The 26,940-nt window shown below is 38.0% G+C and overlaps 1 protein-coding gene across 8 annotated transcripts in view; it reads left to right on the top strand.

The window, feature by feature from the left end:
* syt1a (synaptotagmin Ia) overlaps positions 1–26,940 on the top strand; it is a 1,226,547-nt gene that overhangs the window by 868,941 nt on the left and 330,666 nt on the right. For 6 of the 8 annotated variants that reach the window (XM_028817071.2, XM_028817013.2, XM_028817016.2 and 3 more), the window contains one exon: positions 5,163–5,285. The gene's annotated coding sequence lies outside the window, so the exon portion shown is untranslated. Of the gene's footprint in view, positions 1–5,157; positions 5,286–26,940 lie in introns of all 8 variants that reach the window. The other 2 variants (XM_028817014.2, XM_028817053.2) reach the window with 1 other exon arrangement.

Genomic DNA, 26,940 nt, shown 5'->3' on the forward strand with positions numbered 1-26,940 from the left:
CCATTGATGTTAGTGCATCATTTAGTTTCAATGCTACAAGCTCTTGCTCTTTCTACTTTATTCTTTATGCTATAGTGTATGTCCCACTCTGATGATGTGTAAAATTAGTGGACAATACCCCACTTTCTACCAATAAAAGCACATGGCAGAAGGAAGAAGCGTATGAAGCCATGTAAGCATGGTAGACTTTGTTTGGTCCCTGTTATGTTTATGAATATTCTGATGTATGGTAGAACCAGGGACTATTGCTTTTTTGAAAATATCTAGGGGTTAGAGGTGCAAAAACACAAAGCTGCCACCAGGATGTGAAGGTGAGGGTGGCCTTTGACCAAAAAAGCAGATTCTGGCATTCACCTGAAAGAAACAGTATGCATGGCAGCCTTCTGCCAGGAGAGGTAAAGGTTGACCATTCCTTACCATGTGTATGTCTGGCTGTTCCCACAAGACAGCAGTGCCATAAGGACCAGACAGACATTATAATTAATTATGTTTTGCCTTCTGTTGACCTTTGGTTTTGGGCATTTCTTCTTGATTTTCTTCTTCTTCCTCTTCATCTGTTCCCACTTCTGTGTGGGTCAATGTGCTTGATCAACCTTTTACCTTGGTCCTTCTGCTCCTCACCATTCAAGCCCTTTTATTTCAGATCTTATTTTAGTTTAGTTTACCCAGTCACAGGGAATGTAAAAACGAGCGTGTTTTGGAGGTGAAAAGAGTGTCAGATAGAGTGATGATTATGAAGGGAAAGATGTGCAGCAGGTAAGATGTGCGGCAGGTTAGGATGATAAAGGATAAAGATGGAAACATACTCACAAGTGAAGAGAATGTGTTGAGCAGATAGAGTACTTTGAGAGGCTGATGAATGAAGAGAATAAGAAAGAGAGAGAGAGAGAAGGTTGGATGATGTGGAGATAGTGAATTAGGAAGTGCAGCGGATTAGCAAGGAGGAAGTAAGGACAGCTATCAAGAGGATGAAGAATGGAAAAGCCGTTGGTCCAGATGACATACTTGTGGAAGCACGGAAGTGTTTAGGAGAGATGGCAGTGGAGTTTTTAACCAGATTGTTTAATGCAATATACTGGTACTGATTTTTAAGAATGAATGGGATGTGTAGAGCTATAGTAACTTCAGAGGGATAAAATTGATGAGCCACACAATGAAGTTATGGGAAAGAGTAGTGGGAGCTAGGTTAAGAAGGAAGTCGATGATTAGCAAGAAGCAGTATGGTTTCATGCCAGGACAAAGCACCGCACATGTGATGTTTACTCTGAGGATGTTGATGGAGAAGTATTGGGAAGGCCTGAAGGAGTGGCATTGTGTTTTTGAGGACCTGGTGAAAGCACTAGAGAAGAGTTGTATTGTATGAGGAAGTTGGGAGTGGGAGAAAAGTGTGTAAGAGTTGTATGGGATATGTACAAGGAAAGTGTGACAGTGATTTGGTCTGCTGTAGGAGTGACAGATGCATTCAAGGTGGAGGTGGGATTACATCATGGTTGGTTCTGAGCTCTTTCTTATTTGCAATGGTAATGGACAGGTTGACAGATGAGATCAGACAGGAGGCCCAATGGACTATGATATTTGCTGATGACATTGTGATCTGTAGCAAGAGTAGGGAGCAGGTTGTGGAGACTTCAAGGGGTGGAGATGTGCTCTAGAGAGGAGAGGAATGAAAGTCAGTAGAAACTAGACAGAATACATGTGTGTAAATGAGAGGGAGATCAGAGTAGTGGTGAGGAAGCAGGGAGTAGATTTGGAAAAGGTGGATGAGTTTAAATGCCTGAGATCAATAATTCAGAGTAAGAGAGGTGAAGAAGAGAGTGCAGGCTAGGTGGAGTGGGTGGAGGAGAGCATCAGGAGTGATTTGTGACAGGCGTGTATCAACAAGAGTGAAAGGAGAGGTCTACAGGATGGTAGTGAGACCAGCTATGATATATATGGGTTGGAGACGGTGGCACTGACTAAAAAACAGGTGACAGAGTAGGGGGTGGCAGAGTTAAAGATGTTAAGATTTGCATTGGGTGTGACAAGGATGGACAGGATTAGAAATGAGTACATTAGAGGATCAACTCAGGTTGGAGGCAGAGTGGTGGCTCTAAGGCTAGGGATCTGCACTGGCAATCGGAAGGTTGCCGGTTCGAATCCCGTAAATGCCAAAAGGGACTCTGCTCTGTTGGGCCCTTGAGCAAGGCCCTTAACCTGCAATTACTGAGCACTTTGAGTAGTGAGAAAAGCGCTATATAAATGCAAAGAATTAATTATAATTGGGAGACAGTCAGAGAGGTGAGATTGCGTTGGTTTGGACATGTGCAAAGGAGAGATGCTGGGTATATTGGGAAAAGGATGTTAAGGATAGAGCTGCCAGGCATGAGGAAAAGAGGAAGGCCTAAGAAGAGGTTTATGGATGTGGTGAGTGAAGACATGCAGATGGTGGGTGAAACAGGGCAAGATGTAGAGGACAGGAAGATATTGAAAAAGATGAAAGAAGAAGAAGATTTTAGTTTATCTATCCACCTCCACTTTGGTCTCCCTCATTTTCTCTTCCCCTGTACTTCCATTCCCATCACTCTTTTGCTCACATATTCATTGTCACTCCTCATTACATGCCCATTCCTCTTCAACCTACTTTCCTGTACTTTCTTAAATATCTTTCCTACTTTTGTTGTACCTCTGAAGAAAGTCCTTTTGCTGTTAACTTCTGAAGTTCAATATTTGTGTTCAGCATTCTGTGTTAAAATCAGTTAAAATGCCCTAGTTAATCCAACTCAGGCTGTTTATATTTATTCCCTTTTAGTGATTTAGTCTTGCATTTGTAATGCTACTAAAACAATATGTGCAAAAAGCATTTCTATCCTTCTGGATATAGTGTGAATGGCAAAAAAGTTGGCATTTCATCCCAAGGTATAGCAGATTCATGTCGAAAGAGTTCTGAGAATTATATCTGTTTCACAGATAGGGTGACAGTATATAATGCTGTAGTACAGTAAATTGTGACCACACAATTGAATTGTTCATATTTGATAAGTGAATTTGCTATTCAGTCATGCATATCAGGTGTTGAGCACGCATATTGCTTTCCTAAGTCTTATTTGCTTTTACACTCCTTTATTAGCATTAACTCAATGTAGGGGTTTGCAGCTGTGAAATTCTCCTGCTAATGAGAGCTACTGGCAGGCTCTTAGAATCATTTTATAATTTTGGCTAACTGCATGCGACAGAACATGTTTTTCATTGAAGGCTATAGATTTAAATATTCTTTCGTACAGTCACCTACCAGTTTATATTACACTTCAAATTTGTATACTTTTATTCCCATGCCGAAATACAGTACAGGCAAGCCTCATGTTATGAGCATGTTCAATTCCTATAAATATTCATTACCTGATTTTTGTGTGTAATATAAGTTGGAGGTTGCATTGGAAATGTGAATAATTTGGCAAAATAAAAATGTTCTACGTCTTATTTTACAGAAAAAAACATTTCAGACCTATTAATAAAATAGCACTGAAGTAATACTACTATACTTTAAATACCAAAACACATAAATATAATGATGGCATGAAAAGCCGCCACTAGCTGACATCTGACTCATCGCTGAAGACATGCTGTCCCTCCTGAGGGATTGCTCAGATTGTCACCTCCCCTTCCTAGCAGTTATACCTCCTAAGACATTTCAGCTGAGACAAATATCTAAGACACTGGGAATTACAAGAGTGGTTTCCTGTAAAAAAGCGTTCTACTGGTTATATTCAGTGATGTGTGCACATGAAAGCATAAAATGATTGAAAATGGTGACAAGGTCTACACTATGCAGTAGCCATACTGTTCTTCACTGTTAGTGACATCTTCTACATGTTCACCTATGACAAAACTAGTTTGCCTTCTGTGTAAGTAAAAAATGGAAGTCACTAAATGAAAATTAATTGAAATTTAATCAAAAATAAACATATAGTGTTTTTTTACATGCTCGTTCTAATCTGTGGAACCACATTAAGCTGAAACCATAAACTGAAACACTCCTCTAGATATTGATATGCAAATATTTTATGTTATGCATCTACTTAATTAGTGCAGAACTTCTTTGGTTTATACTAGGCATACAGAGTAATCTTCTAAAGCAGTGAATGTCATAACTTCCTTTACGCGGTGTACTTTTGTATTGCTAATCTACTGTATGCTTGTATTGCTAATCAACCCTGTACTCTCAGGGTTGGTAGCGAGATCCTGCCCCAAGTGGAGGAGTTCAAGTATCTCGGGGTCTTGTTCACGAGTGAGGGAAGAATGGAGCGTGAGATCGACAGGTGGATCGGTGCGGCATCCGCAGTAATGCGGGCGCTGCATCGGTCTGTCGTGGTGAAAAAGGAGCTGAGCCGCAAGGCGAAGCTCTCAATTTACCAGTCGATCTATGTTCCTACCCTCACCTATGGTCATGAGCTATGGGTAGTGACCGAAAGAACGAGATCGCGAATACAAGCGGCTGAAATGAGTTTCCTCCACAGGGTGTCTGGGCTTTCCCTTAAAGATAGGGTGAGAAGCTCAGTCATCCGGGAGGGGCTCAGAGTAGAGCCGCTGCTCCTCTGCATCGAGAGGAGTCAGATGAGGTGGCTTGGGCATCTGATCAGGATGCCTCCTGGACGCCTCCCTGGTGAGGTGTTCCGGGCACGTCTAACCGGGAGGAGGCCCCGGGGAAGACCCAGGACACGCTGGAGGGACTATGTCTCTCGACTGGCCTGGGAACGCCTTGGGATTCTCCCGGAAGAGCTAGAAGAAGTGGCCGGGGAGAGGGAAGTCTGGACATCTCTGCTCAAGCTGCTGCCCCCGCAACCCGACCTCGGATAAGCGGGAGACAATGGATGGATGGATGGATGGATGGATGGATGGATGGATGGATAATCTACTGTAATCGAGATCAGGTACAGTATACCCTAAGCACTTGGATGGGACTCTGGGCCTTGCACTCACCGCCCTTCTGTGTTTTTGGGGAACACTATCTTGTGTAATGTTTGCTGTTTGTTATTCCAGAAATATTTGGATAATGTTCATTGCAAGAAGACTTAAATGTATTTCATGTTAAAAGCATCCCCGGATTATGAATTGTGTATTATGAAAGAAAACTGGAAATTCTGACACCAATACTCATGGTCTGCATTCTCTTTCACCAAGTGCAGGGCTTCAGGAAGAATGCATTTGGAGTTCTGAAGGAAGGAAGGCGTCATCCACTTAGCCCAGATCAACTAAATCAACTCTAGTGATCCTGTAAAGGAAAGGAGGACATCCGCATACTAGATTATGTAAGTTGACAAACAGCATATTTTTATGTAAAGCTCGTTACAGAAGACTGGCATGCTTGTAATGCATGTTATATACAGCAGAGTTTGACTGTTTTTGTTTGGATTTTTATGTTTACACAAAAAAAAAAATCTAGGTTTCCTAGTAAGGGACAAATGATATGACTTGGCATTACTTCATTTTTTGGGAAAAGTTGTAGCTTCACTTTTTAATTGAAATAAACTATATGACGGCCCAAAAGGGGCCAGTAGGAGCAGCAAACAAATAATAAATATTTGTCTAAAATAATACATAGAACTTGTGATAGTGCATTGGGTAGTTTTGTATTAGAGAAACGTGCGTTTGGATCATTATCAGGTAAGAGTCTGACATGCTATCTACCAGTGTCCATGCCCATTACGTGCTATTGCTGGGCAGCATTAATTATGTAGTTATCACATGACTGGAGGGGTAGAGAAAATGAAAATGAAACATTGGCTGAAATCAGTGGTCTAGCATTGCGCTGAGCAAGTATTTCTGAAGGCTCTGTTTTGGCGGTGTGACTTTAAAGTGTAGTGTCCTGCCTGTTCTTTTAGATTTTGCATCTGATTAGTCTTTTCCGATCCTCTGCTCATTTTTGGTTTGCAGTTTTAGATTGTTTACTTGTTTAACTCTCCATCTGATATTTCTTTCCAAGATGTAATTTTTGCAATTATGATACAATTAGCCATAGGGCTTCCATATTCAATAACTAACAATAGGACATCAATCAATGCAGCGCCTACTGGAGTCGGGATGTGCTGTCTAAGAAAGCTATTGTAGCCACCGAAACCCTACATGGGCTCAGTTTTTAAGCACATGCAATCATCAAAAGCTATGAAAAAACATGTTTTATTTAGTAGTTATTGTAATTATCTGTTACTATTAAATATGACTCATTACTGACATTTTAATAAAGAAAAATGAAGTCCTTGATGAAGTAATAAACAAAAATTAAAAATGTTACAACTTTTAAAGCAGTTAACTAAGTCTACGAACACACCTGAATGTTATGCTGGTGGTATATTTTCTTCCTTCTGTACGAGCGGGTGAGTTCAAATGACATGACAGATGTGCTGGATTGTCAGCTACTGTTGATTATTGATTTTCAATTTATATTTCACTATGTAAAAAGATTGAAAATGCTGTTTAAACTGCTGTAATTTTCTTAAATAATAATACAACAATGTATATTAAATCTCTATCCTAAACGCTAGATTTACAAATGATTGACCTGAGTGCCTGTAAAAGCACACACATCATACAAGAATTTCTTTTAATTCAATTTTTCATTGGGTTACTTAAGAAAGCACAAAAGATAAATCACTATAAAATGCAACAAATAACAAGGTCAAAAGAGTCACACCATCAATCAAAAATGAACTCTAAACCGTGATTGCTTTAGCTGCCATATTTTTCAAATTCTGGTATTTTTTTGTACAGATAAAGAATGTAAAAATAATACAAGCAAAAATGTATCTTTATTTTAGTTCCAAGTGGTGTTTATAAAAACAATTATTGGATCTTGTCCTACTGCAATGTTAATATTTGAACTGCTTTAATTATAATGAAATGTGCTTATCTTACAAGATGTTTTTTTTTTCTTTTCTGTTTGTTAACGAAAAGCAGTAAAGTAATTGTTTCTCAGCATAAATGAGACGAAGCCCGCTTTCAGCAGCCAGTTAGGCTCTAAATTAAAGACTCAATCCCGATCATATTCTATAAAATATAATGCAGTGAAATCTCCTTCTCCAGGCTGGCTTCTCTTCTCTCCAACTTCTCCTTCTAAGAGTTGTGTCATAGAGTCTGTAGCAGCTCTTTAATATATGTATATATTATATGATTGTTTCCCTGATACTTTGGCCCAAGTTTATTGTGCTCAGCCTTTCACTCCCTCATCAGGAAGCCTGGAAAACTAAAATCAAAGATTGGGACTGTTCTTGTTATCAAGTAGGTATTTTGAACATCTGGGACCTCATGTATAAACAGTGTGTACGCACAAAAATGTTGCTACTCCCGTTTCCACACTCAAATCACGATGTATAAAAACTAAACTTGGCGTAAAGCCACACACATTTTCACGCTAGCTCAATCCCTTATTTCAGCTGCTCCCGTTAGGGGTTGCCACAGCGGATCATCTTTTTCCATATTACTCTCACTGCACCACTCAGAGTATTTATATGACTGTATTTGAGTGTGGAATCACAGCTCTACAGTAGCTGATCAGAAAGAGAATTATCGGTATACAGCATTTAGAACATGCTGCCTCAGCCATGCTGTGTATTTGAACTGCTCCCATATGGCAAACGCTTTAGAGTCTTTCCTGTACGGACCTCACGGTTCAGAAACAGTTTCATCCCAAGAACTATAAACGCAATCAATATTATAACTTGCGATACAGTTATAATATTACACAACCTGAGCCACTTCAAATTACATATGATGACGATATCATTTTAAGATGAAATGCAGCAAAATATGTTTATTACATTATACAGATAAAATGTTAACATCATTTAAATAATCTATATTGTTAATAGTTAAACATGTGAGGACACAATGTCGCAGCGCTAGCAAGGAGCTAGTGCTCCGTTCAGGGATTGTTCCTGCCTTGCGCTGTATTCTTGCTGGGGCTGGCGCAACACTGGAAGGATAGATGGATAAAATGATTAAACATGTACTATGAAGATATTTCAATGTTCCTTAAAAGTTTTGAAGAATCGGCGTTCTAAGCTTACAGATGGCTCAACATCTATTACAGAGCTGATTGTGTGGCAATTGGTTACTTAGAGAAAGAAAAGGAAGGACATGAATTTGAGGTTAGTACATTTGAAAGAAACAGTACTGCTGCAATAAATTATTTCATTGAAGGTCGCGCACGGCGCAGCAAGCATCTTGCGTGAGGCAGGAACAATCTGTGGACGGGGCGCCAGCTCATCACTATCACTGTGCCACCGTGTTCCCATGTTTAATAACATGCTTTAACCCCTGTCATCATGAAAATGATATCAAGTATACATCTCAATATTAAATTATTGAGATAGCTGTAATAGAGATAGATTAATATCACGAATGTAATGGATTCTGTGTCCTGTCGGAGGAAGAGAAAGCCTGTTTAAGAAGCACGTAGTGATTCACACACATAGAACACATAGAAGAACACATACAAAACAAAGCATTTAATGTGCTACTTTAGTTACAATGGTATTTGAGAAACTAGTAATTTAAACGATTTTAAGATGAAGTTTATGATGTTCTACTTTAATGACAAAATAAAGTACGTGACTAAAGTGGAAATTTTGAGAATAAAGTTGAAATTTCAAGCTTTTTTCCGACTGTTTCCCAATTTTTTTTCTTTTCTGTGTACCCTAATAAGCTTTCATATGACTCTCAGACGGTGGGCTACAACTCACCTTTTCACTGGGACTTTGATATCTGACAACTTCTTTTTTATTTCGAGCACTCTGCGACTTTGTGAACTTAAACTTTCGAGTTTGTCCGACACTCTATGTCACTTGATCAACTTCCTTTTGTTGTTTATACCACTGTTTAAACCAACAAATAGTATGTTTTTCCTTGCCTCCACTTGGTATTTGCTGAAATTCTTCTATTTTCCCCCATGCTTTTGCCATTGCCTTTTCACAGAACACTGAGCTTAAGGGCTATTTATATTGATTTGCATATTCAAAGAGGTGTAATTCTGGGAGGAGTTGGGGAGTGGCAGCAGGCGTGTGCACGTGCATTAATTTTCATGCTGACCGGGATTTATGGAGTGGAAAAACGTGGAAGTTGGCATACACACAGATTTATGCATCTGTACACCATGTTTTAGTGTGAATTATACGCATGGCGTTATGCATGAAGCCCCTGGACTCTTGTTGGGCATTGCTGTTGTCAACTTTGAAAAGAATCATTAAGCACATCTTTAATGCCACTTAGTCTTAAATCATTCTTTTGTACACTTGTAGTTGATAAGAACATATAGTTTTGAAAATCCTGCTACAAATAGAATCTGACTGCCAAATGCCCCATATACTGTATATGCCGGTTAAAAGTAGTTGCACTTCTAATACTATTTACTAGGTCATTGTTTTCAAAAAATGTTTTTTAGAAGTCACCAGGTTCAATATATTATTAGAGTTTGGTAAAAAGCAGTTCAATGTGATTGAGAAAATCAAATTGAGAAAATAAAAAATTTGACAAATGAAAGGAGACCATTCAGTCCATCAGACTCATTTGTTTAGCTAATAGCTACTGTGGTCTATGTGAAGTGCTTCCAAACGTTTTTAATTATCTCCACTTTCTTCCCCTATGATACATCAACTATTGGGCTACATGGAAGAATATTTTCTGCTCATTATGAATTCCACAGGCTTAACTTGGAGTCAGAGATTCCCACCCTGCCATACAGTGTACCACATCTCCAGGTGCCAATTCCAAATTGTTGTTTGGCAACATAATTTGTTACAATAGTACCTGTGGCCAACCAGATTTTTAAATGGGGGTTTCTCTCTAATCTTTCCTTCTTTTTGGGTCATTTAGTTCATTACTGGTACTGAAAGTTAACGTGCATTTTTTGTATAAAAATGTGTTTGCCTGTTGTCCAGCTTGTTTGGTTCTACTTTGGATTAATGTTGCTAGCAGACGGTTTCTACATTTGTTGTATTTGATTCGGAATGAGTGCTGAGTACCATTTACATATACAGTAGTTCATGTTCATCCAGTCATAATCACTTGTAAATTTATACTAGTTTGGTGGTTTTGATTGCTGTCCTTTTAAAATGTATTTTTATTAATTGCTTATAGTTCCTTTTTTACCTTGTTGATGATGTAATTCTATCAAGATGTTTGTAGCATGCAATACATGTATAATACATGCATCAGTTTCAGATGCCTTCTTATTTAAGGTCAGCGGTTTGAGGTAATTAATGTCTGGACTATATGGAAGGGGTCACTTTATGAACAATCACTGGCAGATGATTACTGGTTTAGTCCAATTTCCCCACAGATTGACTCCTGCTTCTTATGGCTACAATTTCAGTTTTTTGACTCTAAGCAGTGAATAAACGTATTACACTACATGCAGTATTCTACTGTGTTTTCATTAAGAATAGTCTCCGGATTAGATGTTCAAGAGAGGCCAAACACCTAGTAAATATTTAAAGTCCAGGAGACTTGTGACTTTTATCTCTACAATAAAATGAACACTTAGAAATTTGATTATCTAAAGCAGGAGACCAACTGAAAGAGTGGTATTGTTTTCTTTCATATTTTCTTTGATGTTTTTGGGGTTAGCTGACACTGAAGCTGCATTATGATTAATATAATTCTTTCCTGTAGGAACAGTGCTGATTAAAAACATGGTATATCAGCATGGAATCTCTGCCAGGAAATGTTTTTTAATGTATCTATTTAAGCTACTACTGTATGTGTCCTCAAATTTTTGCATAATTTCTGACAGCTGTGTTCTTCAGAAATGGCCAATAAAATCACAATTTTTCACACTAAATAGAAAGTAAAATGGAGAATAAAGAACAAATCAATCAGCTATTTCTCTGGTACATTCAGAGGTAGATGTTCAATTACAGCATAAGCTGGGCCTGCATGCCACATATAGATTAGTAAAATCCTGCACTCATCTGTTTTCATAGACTGAAGAATCAAATGCATGTAAACCCCTGGAGTGGGAATGTAATTTACAGCAAGATATAGTACTTGCATTAAAATATGTATAAAATGTGTTTTAAATAAGAGGAAAATACCCACTATTGTCATTTTTTTTACATATTTGAACATCAATCAAACAAGCTAAATTTACTTTTTCCCTTAATCTTTGTGATTTGTGACATTACAAGCATTTCTTTTAGATTCTAAACAGTTTCTTTTGCATCTTCACTCTCTTTAGTACTGAATTATGGAAAAAAAACACATTTTTACCATGGGTGAAATGGTTCTTCAGTAGTTAGCGCCTGTCCTACAATTCATTAACCCTGTTTATGTGAACTCTGCATTTTTCTTCTATATCTGTATTTTTTTTTTCACTTGGCATGACATTTTTCTCCCCCAAATCTCAAAGATATGATGGTTAGGTTAATTTGCAAACACACACTGGTGTATTTATGAGTGTGACTTGAGATAGACTGGTACCTGATCCAGCATTGGTTCTTGCTTTGCACCAAGTCCTCCTGGAATAGACTCTAGACCCATTCAATTTACATTAAATGGATTTAATAATGGATGGATGGATTGATACAGGGATTTTTTTTTCACTATAAATAAACAAATACAAAGACATACTAGAAAAAGCAGGATAAATTAAACCCCACTTATAAAATAGACACAAAAATGCAACAATGAGTTTTCTTGATGCACAGTTTACCTGTGAGGGATTTTCCAGAACAGACAAATGCAAAATGAGTGAAGTACTGTATCAAAATATGATGGGACTAGATTTTGCCTGAATGGTACAAGAATACACCACACGAAGGAAATCTTCAGACATGTGCTTGAGTCCCAAATCTCATAACAGCTGTTTGAGACCATTCATACAACCTGGAGGAAACATCTTTACAAGTGTGTAAACCTAACATTCACAAAGTTTAGGAGCAAACATTGGAATTTAAACCATTACATTACTGCTTTAAATCCTGCCTGTGACAGGCTGTGCTTCCCTTAACAGGGTGCTTTAACTTGCCTGTGAACCTGTTTATAAAAATACTTATGCAAATATCTGTAATATTATTTGATCCTACAAGTCACCTTAAATAAAGATGTCAGCTAAGGTGGTGCAGTGATAGTGCTGGTGCCTCACAGTAAGGAGATCATGGGTTTGAGTCCCAGGTCCTCCCTGCATGGAGAGTGTTTTGAGTAGTGCGAAAAGTGCTATATAAATGTAAAGATTTATTGTTATTATTAAATATATAATGATTATTTAAAAAAGACAGCCATTTAACTACATCGGTCTTCATGATGCGTTGAGAATTCAGGCAGTCATTCACACTCATTGCATTATCAGGGTTTATCAATCAGTTACACAGTATGTATGTTTCATAAAAGGTAAGTGTGAATGGACCTTGAACGAAATTGGCCATTCTTAAATATTCTACTTCAATTCTGCACTGCTAAATAATGCACATGCTATTGATAATCACAAATGGAGAAACCAACAAAAGTTGTCATAAAAAATCTTCCATTTCCTGATGCCACTTCTTTCATTGCAATATCATGGGTATCTGAAGAATATAAGAACATAAGAAATTTGACAAATGAGAGGAGACCATTCAGTCCATTAAACCCATTTGTTTAGCTAATAGCTAAGCTGACCTAATATCTCATCCACATTCTTCTTAAAGGTTGTCAAGGCTTCTGTTTTAACTCCATGTCTCAGTAGTTTGTTTCAGAGTCCCACAACTCTTTGTGTAAAGAAATTTTTCCTGGCCTCAGTTTTAAATGCACTTCCCCTTAATTTCCACTGATGTCCTCGAGTGTGTGATTCATCCTTAACTCTTTGAGGGCTGAATATTTTTTCCAAAAAACTCAAAGCACACAAAGCGATGGGTAATTCAACATAAAATGTCTGTTGCTGCGTGCTGTGGCTGCTGATGGCGCATGTTCAGCATGTCTGGTGGCAGTGGCTGCGTGGGGGCACCTAGGCAGTCAATAGGAACGCATCATGGGTGGCTGCCTGGCTGTCTTTGCACAGCAAGTGGGTGGCGGTGGCGGTCGCAGTCTGATGCAATATGGTTTGTACCTTTTGTTATCATAAGTGGTGGTACTCCCAGGCGAACTCTGCTACAGGTGCATCAGCTACACGAAAGTGTTCAGCACCATGATCAGCTGGGGACCGGTACCTTACTTTAGTTTTCGATATCCATCTCCAGATCACTTGCATCAAACTTGGAGTCTGGTAAGTCAAAGTCCTATTCAACGAAATTACGTAAAATGTCCATGAAGTATTTCGCTTTGCACATTCACTTTGGTTTTTTGCCAGATGTTGATGCCATTTTAGAGGTTGTTTGCTCTTTGCTACTCATGCACGTTTAGGGAATCGAGGTTAAATCAACAAAGCTATGCAACTTTCCTTCTAGCAAAGAGAGTCGAAGTAAAACGTAAGGGCGAGTTTTGTTGCAGTTTACAGCTGATTACCATCCTATACCCCTGAATATTGACAAAAGTCGACATCAGCCCTGAAAGAGTTAAGATGAAAGCATGTTGCTGGATCTACTTTATCAATGCCTTTGAGGTTTTTGTATGTCTGGTTTAGGTCCTCATGCAGTCTGCTCTGCTCGAGACTAAACAGGTTTAATTCTCTTAGTCTGTCAGAGTAGGACACGTTCTTACGTCCAGGGATACACTTGCACTCCTATTCCAAAATGTGATGGCAATGTAGGACAAGTGTACCTGTTCATCACAGGCCACATTTACATATACCTAAACAGATAATTTCCAGTTACCAATTAAGAAAACATGACTTTTTTTGTAATATAAGAGGAAAGAAGAAAACCTGTGTAAATATGGGAAAAGTGAGATACCTAAACACAAGACAGTGTCTTACTGACGACTGAATCACAATCACTAGAGCTCTGTGGCAGCCACACTATTGCCAGTGCCACCAGATGGCCTTTTGTTTGCTTTGGGTCTTATATTGTAAGACAAAAGGCAATATAAATGCATTGCACCTAGCTCTATAACCTGTAGCTAAAATATAAGTAACACAGCTATACAGCACCTGATTTATTGTTAATGGTCATAAAAAATATAGTGTACCATGGAAATTCCTTGAGCGCCACTTGAATGAGTTCTGTTTTGATATGTAGACATTTAAAAGGTAGGTCCAGTGTTGCAGAGACCTGCATTATCTTTTTCCAGTAGCTACAGTGCCTGCTGGTAAATGTGTGCCATTCAGGATAACGCTGAGTCTATAAACAGATGTGACAAAGGTCTGTATTTGTGGCCTGAGTTAATGGAGGTTTCTTGAAGGAAGAGATACAGCACCTGTTAGTTCATGGTGCAAGGCATCAGTAAAATTGAAAGAAGGCTGAATGGAAAGATTCAATTGATTTGAAGAAAATTCTTTTTACCACATTATATGACCTGTTCAGTACTGTGCACTAGCTACTGTAATGAAACAAAAAATAAAAATTTTAAAGATGTCTTACTGTTCTGTTTAACTTTGACATACTCTCGTATATCCTTAATACAAAGGGGCCATAATGCCATCATAGATTCACAATATTTTTTTGCAAAAATACAGTCAGTTAAATTTAATTTGATTTGGTGGAACTAATGCAGATAAAACATCAATACTTATGAACTACTTAAGACAACAGTAGCCGTGACTCCTCAGCAGCCCCCAAACAACTATTATAATTTAGATTAGGGCTGGGAATCAATTAAAAAAAATTAACTAATTGATCGCATAAATGTATGTAATTAATCACAATTAATCGCAACTTACATTAAAACGTGTAATTATAAAATGAATACATAAATCATGAAGTAAATGCACAAAATTAATGTAGAATCAACACAAAGGAATTAAAAAAATAATGGCATAGTTTAAACTTAAGCAATGACCTTAAATCTGAACTTTTAACAAAATACTACTTGAGCAAGTACGACCTGAATTTGAATGCCTTCCTAAAAGGCAAGTTGAAAAGAAGGGAAAAAGAAAACAAGACCAATGTATTAATTCTCAAATTGAAATAGCATATGACACACAGACGTGTCAAAGTAAACACTAAACGATCGAAATTACTGTTGACTTTGAATTCATTGCTGAAGACTATTGAAATAATACGTAATTTCTTAAATGGGCATACATTAAAACTTGTGCTAAAACTCCACAAATACTATTGTCATTTGTTCATCACCATCAACCACTTGATAATTATTCTCTACACAAGTGTTTTTCAGCTGGTGTGCTGTGGAAATAACTGTGTAGTAGCCCTGGGTCCTGACCTGAGAGAGACACAGCCCCCAGTTGGTCGAGACCTGCCCAAGGAAGATAGGACTACCTGGAGAAGCCGACATAAAAGCAGCTGTTTTGCAGACACTGTACTTAGACAGCATTTTAGCATTCAGGAGATTTGTCTGGGATCCATTTACCTGGGTGTGTGTTGACCAGCAACTCTCGCAGAGCAGAGGGCCAGTGGGTATACAAGTTGCCTCTGACTCCAGGTCAGTGGAGAGAGGGACCCCCTGTATGAATGGGCAAAGGAATGAACCAGCTGGAAAATGCATCCAAAGTACTCACTAAGTTCTGTGTCTACAAATGGCTATCTCCAAGCTGCTTTTTTTGCTACCCCCTGTTCTGCCCATTCAGACAGTATAGCACTTCTAAGAGATTGAATGTGTTTTTGGTTGGTAGAATTATGTTCTGCCTTGGGAGTTTTTGGGTTACATATAGTGTGCCACCACATAAAAGGGTTGGAAAACATTGCTCTTCCTACACCTTTCCTTCTGGCACACAAAAAGTTCTCGGTAGAGGGTGTCTCACATAAAAACTAAATCCATGCATTGCTTGGGTTGTTATGTTGCATTCTTTGTATAAATTGGTGAAGATACTGCAAACTGGAATAATAGGTAGGGATAATCATTATACTGTATTTCTATTTCATAGAATTTTGTCATTATATTAGGACAGTCAGCACTGAAAGTTACCTGGCATTGAGTTAAATAAAGAGGTAGTTGAGCAGGGGTATTGAATTAAAATTTAAAGAGGTCCGACCAACATTGCTGCCACGATAAGCTCCAGCCCCTTACAACCTTGAAGTGGATTAAGTGGGTTTGAGAATGCCATGTTAGGTATGCCTACACTTTTATTCATGTTCTGATGTGTGGTATGATTGTTTTATTAATTAGTATTGTAGTTATTGTGTTGGTGGCCTGGTCAGTCCATATGCTGTGTTATAAAGTGAAGAATACATCTATCCATCCATCCATTTTCCATCTAACATAGGGTCGTAGGAAGCTACAGTAGATCCTTCCCTGGAATGTCCAGGCTCAAAGAAGGATCTTATCCTGAAAGTGACCATTCATCTGAATAAACCTCATAATTTTTGGCATGCATTTAATGGCTAAGCAGCAATTAACACACAAAAACACAAAATATATGTGTGATGTACTTTTCCTGGTACTCTTGATAAAATGAGCTTAAATCTCTTCTCTAAATTGTGCCAACCAGGAAAATATCTGTTCACTTGTGTTCATAGAACTGTTCTATCCATTTACTGATCCATTTTCTTTCACAGTCAGGGTCATAGAAGGCCTCATTGTGCTCAGTGAAATACAGAAACCAACTCTCCACACTCACTCATACTAGTCCAATTCATAGTCACCAATTAGCTGTTTTGAATGGGGTGGAAAAACCTATCGGGACACGAGAAAAATCTGCAAGCTCTACACAGACAGGAACCAAACCTTAGAGTCAAAGTCAGTGTCCTGTAGCAAGAGACCAAGATTTTGTACCTTTTTAAATCCAAACAAATCTAACATGTTTTTCTGTAGATGCCTTCTATGGAGTTACGGGATCCTAGTTCAAGAATGGAACGCATTTCCTATGCCTTAACTCATTATGTAGCAGATTCATAAATCTAGTCTACCTCAGATTAAGACTCTCACAGAGCCCTGGATTACTTAGCTCCTTATTTTAGAATGAATCATACTTTTAACAATGCAGCGTATGGGCACCCTGTAGTTCAATGCATTGCAGTATTTCCCATTCTGGCATTAGGTGTGTGGAGACTCACTTCATTGTGCCAGGGGAGGGGGGCTGGATTGGTAAAAAGTCTCCTTGCTGTCTAAAGCCCCTGGGTGCACACCCAAAATGTCATGATGGTAGATCTGCACCTGAATCTAGTCATATAGTATTACTCTTCATACCACCTTTATCATTGACCATTATGTCATACCATCATGACTACAGTATAAAAAAAATTGCATTTAAAGTCAATGCCACATATGTATGGACAAAACTGCTCAATGCGAATGAATTTGTGTGTCTATGTGTTGAGGGTTGGAGCCCGCCTCAGACAAAGAATTCACTAAGTGGTGTTATGGCTAAGTGCCGTGAACCTGTGGTCTTCTGGTTATATAGAAACTCTCTCATCTCCCTAAGAAAACAGTGCTTCCATGTGTGTTATCTCAGGCTGGTGCTCTCCTAACATCTTCTTTGCATGACTGATCTGTGATATTTCTTATGCAAGTTTTACATGTCTTATAGCCAATGCTTCCTGGATAGGCTCAGACTAAACCCGCCCCCACCAAATGAACTGGATAAGCAGGACAGAATGGGTAGATGATTGTGTTTTAGAATACAGATGAAGACCATCCAATGTAAGTTGACTTAAGATGGTCATTATCCTCCTCTGATCCTTAATCTGACCATGACAAAAGGATAAACTCCTTGGTCCAAATTGTTTTTTAGGTAAACCTTATCTTAATGCTTTACTTTACAAGCTGTTCTATCAAAATTTGCTTACTTTTCAAATTTGAATGTGCAGCTTGTCAAATGGATAAAGGTCAGTAAAGGATTTATATGAGCACATTATTAAAATATGCTTTACATGGCCTGTCATCTTCTCTAAGGCCCAAGTCATTTGTGTGTTTATGACATTGAAAGTGTCATGTTGTGGCTTGGTGAACACAATCTAGTATGTGTGGGATTACATTTTTTTCATTAGTATAGGCAGAACTATATATCTTGTATATTACGCACAGCAAGTGATGCCCATAGAGCCTTTCTGTCATCTGGTAGGACGATATGTGAACAGACAAATGCCTGCAGAAAAAGAAAGATGGTAAGGGCAAAATAAATAAATAAATAAGATGAAGGCAGTTCTAACCAAACTTTATTTTCCTGCAGATGGCAGTTTCCTGTAAAAGTCCTACATATTTGATTGACTTAACAGACAGCTTTATGTGCATTTTCTCGAGATGATTTTAAGTGCTTTTGTGTCTTATAGTCAAGCTGAGAAAGGCTGTTGAGCTTCTGTGTTACTTTAAAGTTGCAGAATTCCTTAGACACATCTAAAAAAGAGGCTATCACAGGCCTTTCATTATAGTTTCAATTATTATCTTTGCATAATTTGTGTATTTTCATCCCTGATACTTTAACTGGTTAAAAGATAGATGAATGGCTGGATGGTGTTTGTTCTTTTTCAAAATCTTAGTGACATCTTGGTTGCAACATTATGTACACCCATATTTCAAACCACAGTCCTGGGGAGTAATACATCCCTAGCTGGGATATCAATCAATTACAGGGTACACTTACACACACACACACACACAGGACAAGTTAGTATGATAAATTAGGAGGGATGTGTGGCAGAGTGGCTAAGCCATTAGACTCTAAACCACCAGGTTGGCACAATTCCTGCTTCTGAATCACTATGTGACATTGAGCAAGTCTCTTTCTCAATTGTGCAAAATGCACATAAAGAAGTGTAAAGTGTCCTGATTATACAAGTTACCTTGGGTAAAGGTGTAAACCAAATAGCTTTTAGGTAGCAGCGTTAACTAGTAATATTCTAATGGGGGCTTCTGTACATATAAGTCTAATATGCATACTATGATACCTTGTACTGTACAGACAGTATCGACTTTAACCTTAGAACAGAGTATGCATGTTTAAAAATAGATGGATATAGCAAGCCATTCATTCATCTGTCCATTTTCAGATAAGCTTTGTCTATTTCAGGATCACAGGAGACCAGTGTCTTTTCCAGCTGCATTGGTCCAAGCTAAATTGAGCACCAGTCCATTAAAGGGCACACTCATCAATCAATTAAGGTAACAGCAAATAAAGAATAAAAAATCTCACTCAAGTTCCAAATAATATAAGAAATTTTCACACTGGAGGTAACCATTGTGTCCATCAAGTTCATTCAGTTAGCTAATAGCTAAGTTGTCTGAATATCTCCTGGTGTAGCTTTTAACAGCCACTTTAACTACATGACTCAGTAGTTTGTTTCCGATTTTGACAGCCCTTTTTGTGAATAAGTGCCTTTTGGTTTCACCTGAATGCACTTCCCTTTAATTTTTACCTGTGCCCTAAAAACACAAAATTCACAAATAAGAGGCAACTACCTCAATAGTGTCCTTAACAAGTGCCACAGAATCCATTTAGGATGACTGATATTGATTAAAAGAACGTGTATTTGAGGGTTGTAGGTGACTCTGTGTCTAGGCCAGACATAAAGCAAGAACCAACCCCAGACTGGCTGCCTGTCCATTACATGACACACACCCACACCATGCCATTTAGCTTGACATGTGTGACATGGGGTAGAAGCCCTCACAGAAACAGGGAGAATGTATAAACTCCGTAAAGCCATAACTTTGAACCTATGACATTGAATTTGTGAGGCAGTACCACTTACCTTGATAACATAAATATAATGATGGAAGTCAGAAGTGAGTCATTTATCAGTCTTTTAAGTTGGATTTCTTAAAAGTATTGCAGATTTTTCTTTAACAGATTAAATACGATCTAAGATCATTTATTTTTAATAGCAGCCAATATTATATGCAGTCTTAAATAACATGTGCATTGAATACTGACTTGAATAAACATTAGAAACCAGGTGCCTGTTTGTTTTACAGCTTGTTTGTAACAGGTTCTCAGCAATCTGTGTATGGTTTTTTGCCGCCCATTCTTTGTGCCTGTTTTATGCTTTCTGTGTATTTTAGCCAACTTTTGAAGCGTGTCACATTATATTTAAGCAGTCAAAGCAATGCAATTTAAATGCAAGGTTAACATGGAATAAATAAAACAAGAGCACTTTATCAAAATGGAGCTCAGCAAGTAAAGATAAATGCGACAGTGGACCACTACACTGGACACGTGTTTTGGTTTAGATTTCTTTTAATTTATGTTTTCTTGGACAATTAACTAGAAAAATATAACAAGCCATTAAAATAGAGTTGATGGCATTAACAGATAAGGTAATATATGGTAGCTACTAATGTAGTCTTAAATAATTTATATTGATTTATAATGAGCCAAATTCAACAGTAATAATAAGAAATACTGTATGTGCATTATGTCTTTTTAGAGGACCACTGAGTTTAACAACGTTGCACGTCCAGCAAATTTGTTTTCTACCACAGAAGCACAGGCAGGTACACTTTATTACTCAGGAGCTCATTGTTAAGTAGTGCTGGTATTTTGAGTTTCAATCCTGTCTTTTACTTTATAGTCCAGCATCCTTGAACCATTCTTGCCAAATGCTGACAGAAGCTTTGTTGGGAATAAAAGCACTGAAAGAGAATTTATTTCAGTTTAGAAAGTGTTTTCATCTGAATAATAATGAATCTCAGATATTTATTGGTTAGTGCTGAGGCTTATAGCTCTCAAGTCCAAGGTTTGAATCTGTATGCAGTTTGGACAATCTCCCACTGTCTGGGCAGGGTTTTCCAAAAAGATGCATTAATTAGATTAATTTTTACCCTAAATTGGCAGCATATACTGTAAATGATTGTGGGAAGGTGCATTATTGTGTTTTGAGATGGCCTGGCATCCTGTGCAGGGTTTGGTCTTGCCTTGTGCCTAATAGTACAGGAAAATAATGTGGCACCATGATCAATTATTGAATAAAGTGAGTTCAAAAGCAGATCAATGACTGTATGACAAATGCATAGTCACTGTAAATAAGCTGTGTCCCCGTGATTGAACTTTGAGGCCAATGTCTCACTCCGCAGCAATCCATTAATCTACTAACAAGCAAACAATTCATTTAAGTTTTACTTAGTACTTTCCAAGGTGACTGCTGTTGGAATGTGGAGTACTCTACATACAGCAAATGTGAGAAGTCACTCCAGAGAATGCCACAAAAAAGAGTCTGTAGGCATAAACCAATTGGAGCTTTGTAAAGAGACACAGGTAGAAAGTGGACACCATATCAATAAGTGGACTTAACGCTTGGATGGAAAAGGGACGGAGATGATGCACTTTTCTCCTGTACTGTGGGATATACAGTACATTCCAATTGCAAATACCTCTGTGGGGTGTTGACCAGAAGTGGGCACATTGTGAGTTAACCCTAACCTCAAAATAAAACCAGTGAAGGTAGTTTTATTAATGAAACGAACAGGAAAAGGAAGGGAATAAAGTATCAAGTCCTTACAACTTCAGACCTCAGAGAAAGAGAGAGGGGTTAGGAGCATGCACTGATACAGCATATTGCCATTCCCACCGCAGGATCCCAAATTAGGGTCCAAGTAACGGGTGATACCTCAGCACCCAACATTGTTCGAATGGAGTGACAATCCTGCCGCCAACCCTCGAATTGTGGTCCTTCAACTTGCAGGGCTGGATGCAGGTTAACTTCATACCCAGGACTGAGCAGTTCCAGGTCAAGGGCACAACAGAGTGGAATCACTTCTGGCATTTACAGGATTTAAACCCACAACCTTTCAAGTGCCAGTGCAGGTCCCTAGCCTCAGAGCCACTACTCCACCACACCTCAGTTCTCACTCAAAAGGCTAGGAAGACAATAAGCTTCCAGTAATTTATAATGGACAACAAGGAGCCATGCGTAATATAGTAATAATAATTCTTTACATTTCTATAGCGTTTTTTTCACTACTCAAAGCACTTTACACACAGGGAACACCTGGGAAGTGAACCCACAATCTCCTTACTGCAAAGCAGCACTACCACTGCGCCACCTCCCCTCCCTACTGCCACCTACTGTAATGAGGCCTCCGAGATAAAAACTGAAAGCAACTCTGACCTTCCATTATAGGATCACTCTAAAGTTGTCCACATTTCACTCTTTTTCTGTCCTGATTCATGTGAACATTTGCATTTGCTGCTTTGACAAGACCTCATTTCATGGAGTGAAAGTCATCTGCCTAAGTTTAGTTTTAGGCCGAAAATGCATAACCAGCTTACCAGCATGTGACATCATGTAACAAACAAAGAGCCACAACCAAAGCTACAATGCATATTCCCTTTCATTTATTTTCCCTTGTCATTTTCTGCCTACTCTGATCATTACAGAACTCATTATTCATGTGTATTGATTTGTTATTATTAGTAATTTTAACTTAACAAAGGTTTATAAATTTTTATTGATATCATATATGCTTTGGCTATATTAATTACAGCTACACCACATAAGCACTATTGACATGATTTTGTTTTTCAAATTATAACACATACCATAAGAAACATAGTAAAATCGTCTCTTCAATAATATTAGAACCTATATGTTCTTACTGAGAGTACTTATTAGTAATTCAATACAGCCTGAAGCTCTGAAATGTTCCTGAAAGGACATAATTTTCATCGCCATTACTTGCGTTTTGTCATTTCCTTATTGTAAATTAGACAGTGTATAGGTTTGACCTCTGACCTCTTTTTGCTGATTAAGTTTTAGAAGTATGCAAAGGAAGCCCCAATATTACGCTTTCTGATAATGTTGCAAAATGTCATCCTCACTATCAAATAGTTGTGGATCTGTGGCATTTACCTTCATTGTGTGAAATAACCTGAACATTTTCCAAGATTTGCATAAATATTTTGCATATCAGTTTTAGAGTTGAGTATAAACTCAAGCAATAAACTTTATAACAATTTTTAATCATCATTTTCAAATAATAACATCATGAGGAGACAAGATGCAACATTATGAAGGTGTACTTACCATATTATATTTTTCACAAATCACCTAAGCGCACAGGATTATAATGCAGAGTAAACTTCATTTTTTTAAATTCAATTCAATTTATTTTTTTAACTGATAATACAACTAATTTGCAGACTGCTAAATCAAGGTTGTTACTTTTAAGTTAAACTAAACCATTTAAATTGATTAAAATGTATAGTGACCACAGGAATGATGCCTATATCTAAAATACCTCAGTGTTGTTATCACCAGGTACCTTCTACCCAAGATGCATTGTTTCTTTGTTTGGAGCAGTTCTGTTTCCCCTCAAACCCTCTACTGTACACTGCTGCCAATGTTATTTAATAAGTTGCCACTTATTACGTGTTTTATAGCAAAAGCTTTCCGCCATCCCTTAAGGTTAACCACATGCCACTGATGCGGTTTTTATGGTTGATACCTTATAAAATGTCAGATTATTTGTGAAACCCCTCCTTCTAAAAAAACTCTAAATTTGGAAACATAATGCTATATTTTATAATCAATTGTATTATTCTTAACATATCACATTAAGACCAATTTAATTAATTATATCTGCGCAATATGCCCTTTAATATGAACATGCTGTATTGCTTAGCCTCTTTGGCTTCTGTTCATCTCTAAAAGGTAAATGGCAAGAGTTTGTAACTGTGATCAATAACTTCTTCAAGGAAGAAAGGATCTATATTATATATAGATATAGATATATATATTATTCCAGACCAAGTGATTTATCTGTAGTCAGCTTCTTCAATCTGTGTAATATTCTGCTCAGGATGGCGTCATATTGTCTTCTGAGGTTAACATAAGTAGGTTACATAAGCCTTGTAGCGTTTTACTCCTCACCAAGCAAAATAATCATCAAGCCAAACTCTAGAACTGAACTTTTGTGTTGCTTATTCAGACAATGTTCTAGGAATATTGCTTAGAACTATAAAAGAATACCTATGTAGATTGTTATTTGTCTCTTTTTTTTGACCTCAGAACCACCTTATTCACCACATAATTACAAGGTTCCAACATTTGGAAATAGCATATCCTAAGATTTCGTAATTACATTTTGAATTAAATTTATAGGAACTTTGAGGTCTTGATTTAAGGTCTTAATGACAATTTGGAAAGCAATGTTCAAGAACTTGGGGGTAAAGCATGAACTTGTAGAAAGCTTGAAGTTCATTTACATTGCACAAATAACTGGCCAAAATTGATACAGAAGGACTACAGAGTAGGGCTGCTGCCTATATAGATAGACAAAGTCTAGCCAGCTAAGATGGCTTGTGCAAGAAGAGTAGGTTCCTCAACTGAGTGCCCTTTACAGGAGGTGAACATATGGCTCAGATGACCCATAGCTGACACATCATATGCACAACTCTGGGGATTTCATTTCTTGACTGGCTTAGAAGCACCTGGGAATTCTTTGTAAGTGTTTTTATAAGGACAGGGTGGTCTGATTGCCACTATAATCCTTAGCAGGATAAACAGAAGGACAGGGAAGTGAATTTAAGATATACAGTTTAATATTGTCACCTTCTAATATTGTACCTGAGGCAACAAGATGTTAAAAGCTCTCCTGTTCTATAAAGTTAGAAAATTATTCAAAACATGATTAAACCAGCACAGTCAAACCAAACACATTTTTCAGTCAGCCTTTTGGCTCAATTAAAGTTAAAGGCAAGAAACAGAGTATGTTTATGGGTCCAGAATTATTATTTTTTCAAAGCAAGCACATTTGGATAATACATACTACAAGATTTGGTCTAAACATAATTATTAATCTGAAAAAATATAAAGTTTTATGATGTGGTGGCATAGCTTTGAAGCACACAACAGGGTTCTAGCAAATCACCTTTCTTCTTTGTCAGACAGCTTCTTTGTACTTTTCTGATGGTCAGAAATCAAATGTCATGTTAGTGTTTCTATATAATTTCGAAGGTTAAAAAGGAAAGAAATGGCCTTTAAAAAAATCTATTGCTGTTTCATGAATAGTGGTGCTTAATCTCGTAATACTGACAGAAATATGTCTATAAGCTTCAAAGCTTTATCTGCTTTTTCAGTTTTTCTTTCTCTTCCTTCTTCTTTCTCTAATACACAAATAACATAAAGCAATGTTTTTCTTCAAAAGAGCAAGAATACAAGCAATATCGAAGATTACAGCATAGAGACACTCTTGGGATTGTGTTTCTGTAGAAACTGTGAAAAACTCAATACGACACAATGTTTTTATGGTGTTTTTGAAAAGAGCAGTAGGCTAATACAAAAGCTTTGCCCAAATAATATATAAAAGTTGAAGATGAGTTGTTGAAAGTTTAATCAACTTCAAATAAATTTTTGAGAGCTGACAGAAATCAAATAAAATAAAATGCAGCATTTTCTACATTTAATAACTATATGATGCCTATTCTTCAAGCAGGTTGATGGTACAGTGATTCATAGGCCTTGGTCTGCAGTTCAATCTCTGGCTGGACTACCTCCAGAGTGAAATTTAGATTTATCCGCATAACTCAAGAGCTATCACTGCTGTGTTCAAATTCAAATGTGAATGTGCTAGTATACTAATTGGCAGGACATTACTGCTGTTGTTAGTGCCACTTCTGCAAAAAGCCAGTCACTGACTACAGTATATGGAGCTTTCACATTCCCCCCAAATATGCATTAGGTTTTTGTCTGGGTCACCTGACTTTACTTCTAGGTTGTTATGTTTGGATTCTGTAGATTTGGAGAGGAATTCTGAAAGCCCTGAATGCTCTGAGTAAACCCTGAGATGGACGTTCGCTTGATTCAGTGCACACCCCGTTTCTGCTGAGATAGGCTGTGGCTTCCTGTGTCTGAGAACTGGACAATGCGGGTAAAAATAATTGACAGAGACATTTGCTGACACTAAAGAAATGCAATTAATAGGCGTTTCAGTTTTACTAAAGAACTTGGAATGAATATAGCATGATTCGTGAAATGTGTGCAATATTACAGATATCCCACTGAATGGTGGTTTTGTCAAAGGTGTCTGTATACTAGGTTGATGTTATATATCAAGAAAAAATAAAACAGCTATTAAATATCTTAAAAGTGTTGTGGTGGATCTAAAGAGTACATTACTCTATCGATACACACATGAACTGATTTTTGAGTATAAACCAACTAAGTAAGAAAAAGAAAGAAGAGACAGAGCACAGGACATTGTAAGAACCAGTTTTTCTATCCAGAACTACTGTACAGAGGATGTTGATATGTGCTTCTGGTTTTAGAACTTCAGAACAAGTCTGATGAGAACAGACCATTCAGCCCAAAAATCTTGTCCAACCTATTTACAGTACGTAGAATAAGTGTCCAAACATCTCCCATTGTTGTTGTTGAAACATATTTTTTTAAAGTAACAATTGGGATCCACTGTACTAATTCTTTCATAAACTTTTAGATCATGTCACCTCTTAACCTACATCCATCCATCCATTGTCCACCGCTTATCCGAACTCGGGGCAGCAGCCTAAGAAGGGAAGCCCAGACCTCCCTCTCCCCGGCCACCTCCTCCAGCTCCTCTGGTGGGACCCCGAGGCGTTCCCAGGCCAGCCGGGAGTCTGCCCCTTGGCCTTCTCCCAGTGGAACATGCCCAGAACACTCCTCTAGGGAGGCGTCCAAGGGACATCCTGACCAGATGCCTGAACCACCTCAACTGACTCCTCTCAATGCGGTGGAGCAGTGGCTCTACTCCGAGTCTCTCCCGGATAACTGAACTCCTCACCCTATCTCTAAGAGAAAATCCAGCCACCCTGCGGAGAAAACTCATTTCGGCCGCTCGTATCCACAATCTTGCTCTTTCGGTCACTACCCAAAGCTTGTGGCCATAGGTGAGGGTAGGAACGTAGATCGACTGGTAAATCGACAGCTTCGCCTTTTGGCTCAGCTCTCTCTTCACCATGACAGGCCATTGCAGAGCACACATTACTGCGGATACCGCACCGATCCGTCTGTTAACCTCCCGCTCCATTCT

The sequence above is a fragment of the Erpetoichthys calabaricus genome, chromosome 1 (genome assembly GCF_900747795.2).
Source record: "Erpetoichthys calabaricus chromosome 1, fErpCal1.3, whole genome shotgun sequence".
In the NCBI taxonomy this organism is placed as follows: domain Eukaryota; kingdom Metazoa; phylum Chordata; class Cladistia; order Polypteriformes; family Polypteridae; genus Erpetoichthys; species Erpetoichthys calabaricus.